The 12,707-nt window shown below is 41.7% G+C and overlaps 1 protein-coding gene across 1 annotated transcript in view; it reads left to right on the forward strand.

Moving 5' to 3' along the window:
- The first annotated feature begins 2,273 nt into the window (after nt 1-2,273).
- The window catches only part of PKIA (cAMP-dependent protein kinase inhibitor alpha), a 42,871-nt gene continuing 32,437 nt past the window's right edge, over nt 2,274-12,707 (forward strand). The window contains exon 1 of the mRNA XM_027886178.1: nt 2,274-2,470. The gene's annotated coding sequence lies outside the window, so the exon portion shown is untranslated. The remainder of the gene's footprint in view (nt 2,471-12,707) is intronic.

The following is a 12,707-nucleotide window of genomic DNA, read 5'->3' on the forward strand; positions in this document are numbered from 1 at the left end:
CATTATGAGTTGCTGAACCATATAGCCCAACAGAAGAGAGGCTGCCATAGCAACATTTTCCTAAGTCTAGTCAGTAGCAATTCTGAACACATATTCCTAAGAGGCACGTAAATACAATGTACGTATATACAAATATATATATAAATATGCACGTGGCCAATCATACAGATCAGTGTAGACAGAAACACTCAAGCAAATAGAGATGACAGCAACGGTGAAATCCTACCTCCTCTCTGGCATGGGTCCCTGTAACCTGAAGCGTGACTCTTGCTGCTGGCACTTGCACCCCATACCGAGACACACGGGGAGATCTCTCACACAGTAAGATTTAGAAATAGTCTAGTCTAGGAGAGACTGTGCTGATCAGGTGCAGAGCACAGCCAGACAAGCACACTGGCCAGCAGTTTGTTTACACAGGACTAGCCCTATTTACCTCCTTATCCCACTATTTTCTCACACTTGTTCATTCCCATATCACCTTGATCCCTTCCTTCTCCTGCCTTTGACTTTTGCCCTTAACATCACATAATAAGCCTTAACAACTCCAACATGTTCTTCCTATTATGCATCCTGTGCCCCTAGGTAGTTAGCACTCTCAAGTTTGGTTGGCTGCTGGGTGTTCCCCCAGCTTTGTAGGGCCGAGGCTTCCCTGGGAGGGGCTGGGAATGGGCTTCTTTTCTCTGACTAGGCTACCCTGCCTACCCAAGTGCTTCCCAGTTCCTTTGTGCATGTAAAGATGACTCTTTGATCACTTAACCTAACACACTGTCTCCTGAAATTAAATATCACTGTTGAGATGCTGCCAGTGCTGCACATTCAGGTCTGCAACGCCAATCAGCAGAAGAGGTTCAAGGCAGGAACTAAGTAGAGGCAGCCCAAAACAGCACAGCTGTAGGGCTAAGGTGAAAAGCCTTTCCATAACTGCTATAAAAATAAACACGATGAGTTTCCAAAGAGGAACTTAGGCTCAGAGTTTTTGTATTTCTTCTGAGAGACTAAGGACTGTACCTTAATGAGATTCTTCTTTTTCTGCTTCACTCTATTGCTACAGACATCAGTTCTATCTACACCCAGGCCACCGAAGGAACTCTTCTTGTTTTAGACCTCACCACCATGGAAATCACGAATATTTCCAATGCGGGTTAACTCCAAAACCTTGAAGGCGCCACTTGACCACCAGGTCAATTTTGCCAGCACAGCACTTTGGAAATTCCAGTGTTTGTTTTTTCTGGGAGCTTGTCCAGCCTTACTTTTCTTGACCAGACACAACCCTGCTTTGCTCGTAAAATATGAAGAGCTCTCAGACTACAATGATCTGACATGCACTGGTGACACGTATTATCTATCTGAACTGACTGCCTGGTGTTATTTATGCAGCAACATAACTGTGCTTGTCCTGCATATGGGATGGGTCGTGGGATTGTAAACTGTGATAGGAATCCAGCCTTCTTTATGAGCCTGTTGGTTACTCAGTCCGTGCTCAGCAGTCTCTGAATAACAAAAATAGATATGATGCCTACTGCTGGGTCTCAGAAGTATCAGGACGCCCTCGGTAAGGGAGAAGCGTGCCCATGTGACCTAGAGCACAGCACAGTGCCTTTCCTCTGTTCTCCCCTTCCAGGCACAGAGCAGGAGCTGCTGCCGGAGAAACTCCCCTCCACCTCAGGAAGCGCAGCATTTTTTAGGGGCGCGGGCTGCGGAGGGCTGGCGCGCCCTGAGGCCGGGAGGTGAGACTGGGAACTGGGTGCCCACACACGAGCACGGGCGATTACAGCGGACCTTCCTTCAAACAGCGAGACAGGCACACGGCTCTCCCGGGGCAGGCTCTCCTCCGGCCTTGCAGCGCTGCCCTCCTGCGTTCCCCGCCGCTTAGCCGAGTACGGCCGGGCGGGCCGGCGGCGCGGACCCGGTGGCGAGCACAGCACTCGGAGCGGGAGACACGGACCGCTCAGCCAGGCGGGAGCGCCCCGCTCCCCACGGCCCACGGAGGGGACTCCAGGGAGGGGAGGGCTGAGCGGGGCGGAGCGGCCCATCCCGCCGCCGTGCCCGGGGAGGGATCCCCGACCGGCCGCCAAGCGCCGGGGGACAGTGCCACCACCGCAGCCTCCCGGGCAGCCGGGTACGTGCATTCCCGCGGGAGCGCTGGCCCTCCGGTGCGGGGGCGGTGCCAGGGCCCGGCGGCGCTCGGGCTGCCGGGCAGAGGGGCCGCCTCTCCCCCTGCGGTGGAGCGGAGTGCGGCGGCCCGGGGAGGGGGCGGGGAGGATGACTTCATGCCGCCGGAGCGCCGTGAATTTAGGAGCAGCAGCAGCTGCCGGCGGCGTCGGGATGTGGGGGTGAAGTGACAGCGGGAGCTGCCGCCAGCTGACGAAGGAACAGCGCCGGGCACCCGCAGAGCCCAGGGGCTCTGGGCCGCCACCAGCAGCCGCTGCGGGAGGGAGGGAGGAAGATGCGCTGAGCCGGTCGCTGAAAGGTGAGCGGGAGCTGCGGGCGCGGGGGCTGCGGCGCTGCCCGGCCGGGGGAACGCTCCGGCCCCCCCGCCTGCCCAGCGCCGGCACGGGCTGGGGCTGTGCTGACCCACCGAGCTTCCTTCTCTTCCCCTCTCCTCCCTTCTCCCGCCGTTCCCTCCAAAAGCGGCGAGGCTGCCCTCTCCGAAGAGCCACAGCGCTGCGTTTTATCTGTCGTTGCCAGGATGTGCGGTGGCCCCGTGCCAGCCCCCGCTGAGCGGCCCGGGCTGCTCCCGGTGCCCGTGTCAGGAGGGATGGCGCGGCCGAGGGGCATTTTGTCAGTGGCGCAGCACAGGACGGGGGCGAGGGCGGGAGCACTGTGAGCACTGCGGCAGGTGCGGGATCGCGCCCCGCGCTCGCCCGGGCTCCCCTCGGCCCGATGTGCGTTCCTCAAGTGACGGGGAAGACATCTTAGGGCAGAAGGGTTTCAGGAGAACAGCAGCAAAAAAGGATGTCGTCTCGTGTACAGTCCTGCATTTGGAAGTCGCTTCACAGGAAACTAAAGAGCGTAGAAGTTGGTGAACCAGCCCTTACACCAAAATGGATTCTGTTGACTTTTTCGGAGACGTGTGGGTTTTTTTCCGTTTTTATCATCCAGCACAAGATTCGTGATAAACAAAATAGCAGCAAAATTCAAATGCGTGTTTGTTATTTGGAAGAATTAGTGAGTTGCTCTTCCACCATATCATCCGTAGAAGTGGAAAAAAACAAGAGAGCATTCCGATTGTAGGTTGGCCGTTGACATTGCACGTTTTTTGTGGTACCTACACAGGTCGTAACGCCAAATGAGAAGTGTTTCGGAATTGAGTAGAAGGGGAAAAAAATCTGCCCGACCTATTTACTTTTTTTTTATTATTATTATTTATTTTAAAATTTGTTCTCTAAGAAGAAAAGCTTGCCCTAAAGCAGCTATGGCAGTACAGGAGGCTAGGGTTAGTGTGCAGAGGCAGATTATTAGAACAAGCACTGTCTGCGGTTGTAATGGTTAATATCTCTGTGTGGTTTGGATATTAAAACAGTGAATGTCTCTGGGAAGTAAAGGATCAGGTATTAATCTGTTCTTAATGAAAAAGGAAGCAGGGTACTGGAAGCTGAAGGTTATTTTATTTGATGTCTATTTACCTGTATGTTCATCTTAAAGGAACCCCATGTGTTCACAGAGAAGCTCAGACAGTTGTGGGATTCTTGGTTGAAGCCTCTGATCATGGTGCTAGTGACAGTAGTAGTACTAAGGGAGGTAATGGAGTTGCTTGGTTTGTTTTCATTATTTCTGGGAAAATGTTTAAATACATGTATTTCCCTCAGTATGTTACTGGGTGTGCAGAAGATGAATGATGGCTATAGAGACAGAAAATGTGTATAAAAGACAGCTGAGGCTTCACAAGGCTAAAACAAAGAGTGAGTGATGAATTGCAGTGTCAGAAATCAGTCCAACAAGCAAGTCTTGGCCCTGAAGAACAGTCACTAACTATGACCCCATGTAACTTGTTGCTTTAAGCACACCGTGGTCTATCCAATGTATGTATTTCAGGCTAGAAAAAAAAATCTCACTTTGTCAAAATTGTGTCTTTTATCTGCCAGCATTTATTTTGTTCCTGTAAAACACTTGAAAGTGTTGGTTAGGACATTTCTACTGTTTTTCCCTTTCTAAAATAGAGCAAGACTGACTGTCTCAGTGTTTGAAATGTTGTAGTCATTGGCTGATTTCTTCTCCAGTTGTGTTTGGTTGAAAAAAGGAACCTTGTAGCTGGGTTCAGATGCTTCTCATATTAGTCCACCCATTTGATTTAAGCCAATTTCTTCACGGAATGGCCTCCTGGTCAATTGTTGCAAACACAGGGTAGTGTGAGTACTCACTAATGTTGACACAATATTATCCCAGTAAATTTAGCTCTTTGTGCTTCCTGGCAAACTTAAATAATATTTCAGAAGACTGGTAACATTTTTTTAAGACAACATGGTGTCAAGGATTAGTTGGTGAAGAGCCATACTGCAAACTTGAACTTTTATTTTTATCTTCTGTACTCCAAAGGCAAATGGTGTAATGTGCATGTGTCCATAGGAAAAAAAAAAGTGTGCTTAATTATCAATGTGAATTTAGTTAAATGGCATAACTGGTGTAAATTCACTTCCTACAGATTTCTCTCCTAGAACTCTTCTTCCTCCTTCTGTTACTGTAACTTTCATACCTCTGCCAAGCAGAGAAAAGCATCTTTATTGTGGTTGATCTGGGGCAGCAGCCCCGCTGACTGGAAGAACAGCCTCGTTGGCCAGCTGGTTGGTGCTAGACAGACTGAGTAGCAGCTGAGATTTAGTTGCCTTTTCCTCAGAGGTTCTGCTATTTTGGAACACTTCATCTGGGTTAGTTCTTCAAATTTGGAAGAGCTTAATTATGTTTGAGATTTCTAGGCTGCGGTCAGCCTTTGAAACAGGAGGTTCGTTTGCCCAGTTTTATGAGTGGGGGCCATATGGGTATGTTTGCATAAAGCTTGTTTCCTTAGGAGAACAAACTGGAAAACCCAGTGACCTTGAATGCACTTGAAGTTGCAGAGGTTTGGTTCCACTTGTCCTTTCCAAGGGCTGAAATGGAACAATTCAGTTAAATATATTTTCTATTATTATGAGAATATTTAAAGCTGATGTTTCTAAGTGCTGTTTGAATTAGCTGAAATAACCATATTTCAGAGCAAGCATGTCTTTTTTCAGTTATGTTGTTACTAGGCTTTTAGTTGGATTATTTTTTCAAGTTTAAGAATTCCTTGAAGAAAAGCTTGAGCAGGGTGTAAGGGGACAAATATTCAAATGTGAACTTAAAACAATGTACTTTAGCATGTAGAAACAATCAAGAGTATTTCAACAGTAGTGATACCGTTTATTCTTTTGAAAAACCAGTGCATTGACACTTCCCAAATTTGCTTCTGTGCATAGCTAACATTTCTAGGAGAGAAGACATTTCCATCTGAAAAATAAATGCCAGGCATAAACTGAAACTTTGTCTTCTACTATGCAAATGGATTTCATGTTGAACTAATTATTGTCAATAGAAGATCTTTACGTGAGTGCCCAGTCAACTGCAAAAGTAGCAATCGTTAAGGAAAGCTTAGTAAACTCTTAAGATAAGAGTTTTATTCACTTAAAATATATTAGTGGTGGGAACAAGACAGGCATTGATTATCTTGGATTTGATGTAGTCAAGTAAGTCAGCACTTCACAACCCGGGTAATGAGCCCCTGAGTTTACTATGAAATATGGAGATAGAAATGCAGAGTTTGCGTATGCTTCTTGCAACAGCAGGCTGACTTAAGCCTCTCCCTTGAAAGAGACTGCATGTAACAGGAACACAAGTGTGAATCCATTTATATGTATTGCTTTCATGATGCGTTGAGAGCTTAGCTTTGAGGAAGTCTTCATATTCTGTAGTCTTATAAAATTATTAAGACAACAATATAAAACAAAACAATCTGATTGTACTAGAACTGTATGTTTCCAGTACATATCCCAGTCTTTAAATATAATCTTATCAGATAAGAAAGTAACACAAAATGGACTCTCATAGGACAGGTGGTGAAAATGTCCTACCCAGACAAAAAAAATTTTTTTTTTTCCTTTTAATTCTTATGATAGCACCAGCAAGGGTTTTGTCTTCCCTGACATACTGAAGATATGCTGCATTTCTGACCCGGTCATGTTTCTGTGATTGTAAAAGGATTCCAATGTATCTCTGCCCTTCTTCCCTGGCTGAACCAAGTATAAAACATGAACTCTGAAGAAGAGCTGCAGTGGAAGGATTTCTGTGTTAGCTAGGGTGTAGTTTTCTCTAGCAGAATTTGGGTTGTTTTCTAACCTATAATAAAATGAATTTAAAATTTTTTTACATTGCTGTTCTTTGCCTTTCCAGGATTCTGGGGAATTTGACTTGCTTTTATAGCAGCTGCCTGGTCTCTGCACAGTTATGCATCCTTTTCTGCAGTAATGTCCCAGTATGTCATCAGACGTGATAGACAAATAGGTCTAATACAAATATTCAATCCTAGTTTCTCTTACTTTTGTTTCCTTTAGTGTCACATCTTTGTTACAGCACTATTCCAAAAGATCCAAAGGTATATCGAAGTTATCTTGGCAGCTGTTAGCTAGCCCATAAAATGTACTGCAGTTTTAGTGAGATCATACAGATCTTAATATATCCATATAATTTTATATATTATATAATATATATATTTGCTAACTATTCACTCATTTGCCTTCTGCCTCCTACAGAATTTCTACTTACACATATGGTGAGCACATAGCTTTGGTGAAACGATCTCACCACCTGTTGTTTTAAAATAGCACAGATGCTTATTAATGGCCCTTCCATGATACTGTTTATAGTACATGTTAAACCTCACTTAAAATACTGTGGATCATATTGGTAAAGGATATTATTACTTCAGCAGCAGCCTTAAATTGGTTCCTGTTCAACATCTTGACTTCACTTGCTGACTGTTAGTAGGTAGGAGAGAGGTAAACCTCGCAGAAGAGTCAAAGCCATGATGCTTATTGAGAGAGCTGTCACTGAATCCTTTACAAGGTGTTCTGTGTATTCTGTGAAAGTGCTGCCATTCAGATAGTTAATCAACCTAAAGAACTTAAAAAATCATGAGCACACTGATTCTCTACATTTGTGAGTTATAAGTTCAGCTGATGATCAGGCCAAGGCTCAATAGGAGCTCAATTTTGCACTTCAAAGCAAGGGAAAGTAAGAACTGCAGAACTTGAGCCTTGGCCAAGAGTGTTTCCTAATATGTGAGATAGATATCTATATATATATAGGTATCTATATCTATATATATATAATGGGAAAGTCAGTTTTAAACTGACTAAACTAAGTTTAGGTAAATAAATGTTCCACCAACTCCTGGTTTTCTTTGTTCAATCTAATGAGTCACTTGGATTCTCACCTTTGCTTTCAAAAAATTTCACGAGTTCTGCCTAATATTTCTGATCTGCAACTCTACATTTGTCTTTGAATTGTTTGGTTGGTTGGTTGTTTTTTTTGTCTAACCCAGTCAAAGTGGAAGTTAAAAATGTGTTTCTCCTTTGAAATAATCTATCCATAGGTAGACCAAGAAAAATTTTTGATGTTAAGTGTCAGTTAACTTTAAATTTGGAGGCGCAATCAGTGTTAACAGCCTCTGCTACTTTCAGCCTTCCCAAGGTGCTTGCTTGAGGCACAGAAGTTTCTTCATATATGCATGTTGCTAGTGAATTCCAAGAAAACACTATTATACCCTGAAAAAATATACAATGAAAAAAAAGGAACAAAATATGCATCTCATTTAAATTTAGAAAAAGCTCCTAGTAACTAGTAGGATGAGTGGCTTTGGATTTTTTGTGATTTTTTTTTAAATAAAATATATATGAAGAATTAACTTTTATTCCTGTAGTACATGACAGATGGCACTGATTGTTTGTTTTTAGTATTGCTAATAAACTAAAAAATAGCTGTTCACACTAGAACAGTGACTGTCAGATGCCTGTTCAAACTGTATAGGGTGGGTAAAAAATTCTTATTTAATAGAAAAACTCTGTGGCATATTATAGATGTAGCCTGTGAGAATAAAAATCTGCTATAAAAATAAGATGGCTGGCAAAATTCCAGTAAAGGATGCTTAGAGAAGTAATGAATAAATTAGATGGAGTAATCATCTTTTGATACAGTCTCGCAGTGTTTGGTGCTCAGCATTGATTAGGAGTTCCATGAGCATAAAGCAATGTTTGCACTATTATGTTTAATTGCAGGAGGCATCATGTCCTCATTGCAGTGTTTGGTTGATCTGATTTCTATTCACAGGCTTCACATTATCCTTTGGCAGCTACATGATTCAGTGCATGTGGAGTGTAAGGAATTTTAGGTCTCTTTGTTTTCGCTTAAAATTCTTTACCTAATGTTTAATTGGGGGCCTTTTTAATTGTCACGAGGTGAGTAATGTTAATTGTTTCCTTTTCAATTACTCAGGAGTCAAGTTTTCACATGTATCTGTCACATTCTTTTTCCTCAAGAACATCTTCCTCTGTCCACTCTTTCTACATATATAGGCTGTTTCATATTTGATCCACTTTCTTGTATGCTTCCAGAAAATTTATTTCTGGTGGGCAATGGTCAGAATTTAGGAACTCTGTCTAGTAGCGTAATAGTTCTGTTTATGTCCCATTTCTTTTCCTTTTTTTTCACTATGCATATTTTTTCCCCATTACTAATTACTTTTCAGTTGGGCTGATTTCTTGTTCCCCTGTTAGGTTATTTTTCATTGTAGGATCAATAAAATAATGTTTTGGATGACTGCAAGGAACTGATGCCATTAACAAGAGACATAAAAGTTGATAGCTGGATATCAAAAATGCATATTTTAATTGTAAGAAAGAACAAAATACAGTGTGTGGCCTTATAGAGCAACAGAGAATCGGTCATAAACCCTACCTTTGTTTTGTATTTCTCTTGTTTTAAGATGGTTGAATGATGGCAGCTTTACTGGGTTGAGTTAATGTTTGTGAGTTCAGACATGGCAAGGAGAAAATAAAAGAGAATAGGATTTGTTAATGCATATAAGAATTGGAGCATGTGAAAATAATTCAGACTCTAAAAGGCAGGCATGATGTGAAACTATTTAAAAAACCCTAAAAATAGTTTGCCGCATTTTAAGTAACTGTTATTTGTAAGGTCTCATGGAGTCAAAGCGTGATAAGAGATGTGAATGGAGTCTGCATAAATATAGAAGCTGTATGACTTGAGAAAGAGACATAGCTTATCAAAATGGATTATAGCATGCCTCTAAAGCCTAAGGGAACTACAGCTTTTTGTCAGTGAATAAGCCCATTTTATCGTGTATTTGTTTATATACAGGGTACTAATGTTTACAAACACCAAAACCTTTTCCAGGCAAAATATTTGTCCTGAATAGGGAGTTTTCCAAGTTACCCTGAATACCTAGAGGCTTTGTGGAACACTTCCCCCCCCCCCTCCCCCATACGTTTATTTGCCTGTAAAGAGTTCAGGTGTTGATTTGTTGGATGGCAGCTATAATATGATATGGTAGTAAGAATTGTATAATGCCAGTGTCATTCACTCAAAGTGACAATATGCAAAAATAAAGCCACCACTGCTACGTATCCTTTTGAAGTCTAATTTTTGTATCTATACCTATTGTGGTACTACTAGGGCCTGGCTGGTGCAATGGCAACATTCTCTCCAATTTTACAAAATCAGAATCAATGATACATGGTAAAAACAGGTGCAAAGCCTTCACGCATCCTCAACACGTGCACAAAGAATCTCCAGAACAGATCACGTTTAATGGGTATTTATAGAAGATGAACATGATAGCCCTGTGCCCAGAGGAACACAGATGCTGGATAAGAAATTTAAGCATGTAACATCACTTCCTCACTGATACTTTTGTATTTGTTACATGTTCATGTGAAAGTAGACTTTAATATAAGGTAATAATGGGGAATGATTTCATTAACCTTTACGGAAGAAATTGCATGAAGATGTTTTACAGGGAGTGATGCATTAGCTAATTGTCACACTGGAAGATACTTTTCAGTTGTACACTCTGCACAGTTATGCAATTGCTGTAGAGACCAAAGAGCAAGGAGACACAATTTTGCTATCTTCTTTTTTTCAGATACTGGAGAAATGTATTATTTATGCAGCACCTTTCATCGTGGAAGATCTCAAAATGTTTTTCAGCACTTCCATTTTCATTGGCAACATTTGGAAGTAAGGGATGAAAACTGTTATTTAAACATTGTTTTCCCACAATTGAATAGCTGATAAGACTGGAGATCAGAGTTATTTATGCAAATCTCCAGAAAAAGGTACTGATTTCTGATGACTGCTGCAGCACGCTGAACCGTGCTATTTCCTTCCAAGCAGAAAATTCTCTTTCCTTTCACTTTTGTGCCTCACAGAAGCAATTTTTGAAGTCCATTCATCCGTTACAGACTGCTGCTCTGCTTCTTAAACAGCGCTTCCAGTGGGACAACACACTATGCAAATATATTTTGTGTAAGTGTACTAGGTGCTCCAAGTCCTCTCTTTGCTAGCATTTCTTTTCTTCCATTCTCCTCTAGCATTCTTGGTCTGGCTAAGCTGGAGGCTGGTACTCCTCTTGCAAGTTTTGCAAACTTTTTTTTTTTTTTTTTTTACTGAATTTTGTAGTGTAAAATTTTTGATTTTATAGTTGTCTCTCCTGGTAGTACAGTATTTCTTTAATATTTTCTTGGACGTTTATTTGGAGACTAACAGGTTGCATACCTTAAACAACTGCATATGATTTCTTAAGCAAACTACGAGGCAGAATTCTAGAAAGAAGAAAACTTCAGCACTGTTCTAGGGTCAGCATCCAAATGACTGCCCATCTTCCTCTGTGGTATGTTGCTTTGATTTCCTACTGCAGTGGGAGGGGGAAGAAGGTGCCACCATTCTAAGTTTCCTCTGCTTTCCAGACTGCATAATCTGAGTCAATTGCTGAACATTGTGTATTCTTGGAGGCTAAGGAAGCACCTGAGCACCTCATTCTGGTGTCCAAGCATGTTTTTGTCAAGTAAGCTCTTCTATCCAGCTCCTTTTGAGAGAAGCAGTTGTCTCTTTGTTTAGTAGTGATTCATTACACTCTCAGGACTGCTCCTCAGTATTCACTTTCATAATTCTCCTCTTGTATGGATTTTGGTGACAAAGTTCTGTGTTTGGGTTTGGGTTGTTTTTTTCATGGAATGGCTATCAGAAGGATCAGAGTTGTAACCTTTGCTTTAAGTTACACAGTGTCTGTGAATACTGCTGAGGACTAGAACAGTTTGATATGTGACTTTTTAAGTGTTGCCAAGGATTTTTGTGCGTTGTTGATATATGTCAGCTTGTTCTTCTGAACAAGTCAAAACTTGGTCTGGGAATTGGTGTGAGTTAGATGCCATTTCCCAGTAAGTGATTTGAATGTTGTTTAGAAAATAAATCCTCGTATTAGAAGCCTCTTAGTTTACCTAACTCTCCTTTGATGTGGTTGCTGTTGAGGCAGACCAGATTTTTAGCTAATTTGACTGTCTTTTCTCTGTTCAAGCTGCTAAAAACAGTGGAAGCTTTCCTGTGATATCTGTCTTTAAGCTGATGTTCCTTCTGTGACACTCTTCTTGAACACTTACTTAATCATATCTGCCATTTGTTCTGTTGAAGAAATTTCAACTTCCCATCCCCCTTTCTGAAGTATTCCTGTTCTGCTCATAGAGCAGTAATTTCAGTGAAGTGTTCTAATTTATCTCTATTCTCTGAGTGCATTTGAAAGCCTCGTCAAGGAAAGCAGAAATATTTTGGAGTGACATGGTTTTCGTAGTAACAGTTGTAGATACTTTCAATAGTTTTACTTTCTACATATGTTTTTTTGTGTGTGATGTGAAATCCATGTCATAACTTAGCACTTTTATTTGGTTGATTCTCCCTATATGGTGCTAATTAATAAAGTAATTGTCATTCTGATAACAATGGCTAAAATACTAGACTTTTATTTTGTCACCAAGGGTCCTCTGAGGAGATTCTTGTGTAAGAAAGAGATTCTTAAGAATCTCTGAAGAGATTCTTGTGTAAGAAAGGACATAGATGTGGACAGGTTTGTAAGAAGTTAAATAGGAGTTAGTCACCAGAAGAGTGGGAGGGTGGATCTAGTGTATGTCTTTCTGTGTAAGTCAAACATAAAACCTAAAAACTTAATTGTATATTCATACTAATGTTCATATATCAGTTGTTTGTCCAGTGGCTGAGTTTTTCCCTCCTCCTCCATATAAAGTGCCATCTCTGTGGAACTAATGAGTGTGAGACCAATGTGAGTGAGGGAGTAATTCCTTTTCCAAAGATTAGTAATAGATAAATTTGAGTAACCTGAAGTAAAGGTAGCCATGATCTCTACTCTGAACTTTTACTTTTCTGCATGTGTATGTATGTTGGTATTAGCTAGGGGATTTTATCTTACAGTTTGGGTATAAAGACTTCTTAAAAACTAAGGAACAAAGGGTTCTGTGTTGAGGTTTTTGTTTTGTCTTTCTCACAGGTTCATGTTCTTCTCTCCAGTTAGCCAGCTCACTGAAAGCCAAAATCTTACACTGGGCTTGAAGGCTGTTTATATCTAACTTGATGTATCACTGAATGAGAAAGTATTTAGGGAAGCTTGATAA

The sequence above is a fragment of the Empidonax traillii genome, unplaced genomic scaffold (genome assembly GCF_003031625.1).
Source record: "Empidonax traillii isolate 1590-97213 ecotype Southwest subspecies unplaced genomic scaffold, ASM303162v1 scaffold181:size1721324, whole genome shotgun sequence".
Lineage (NCBI taxonomy): Eukaryota > Metazoa > Chordata > Aves > Passeriformes > Tyrannidae > Empidonax > Empidonax traillii.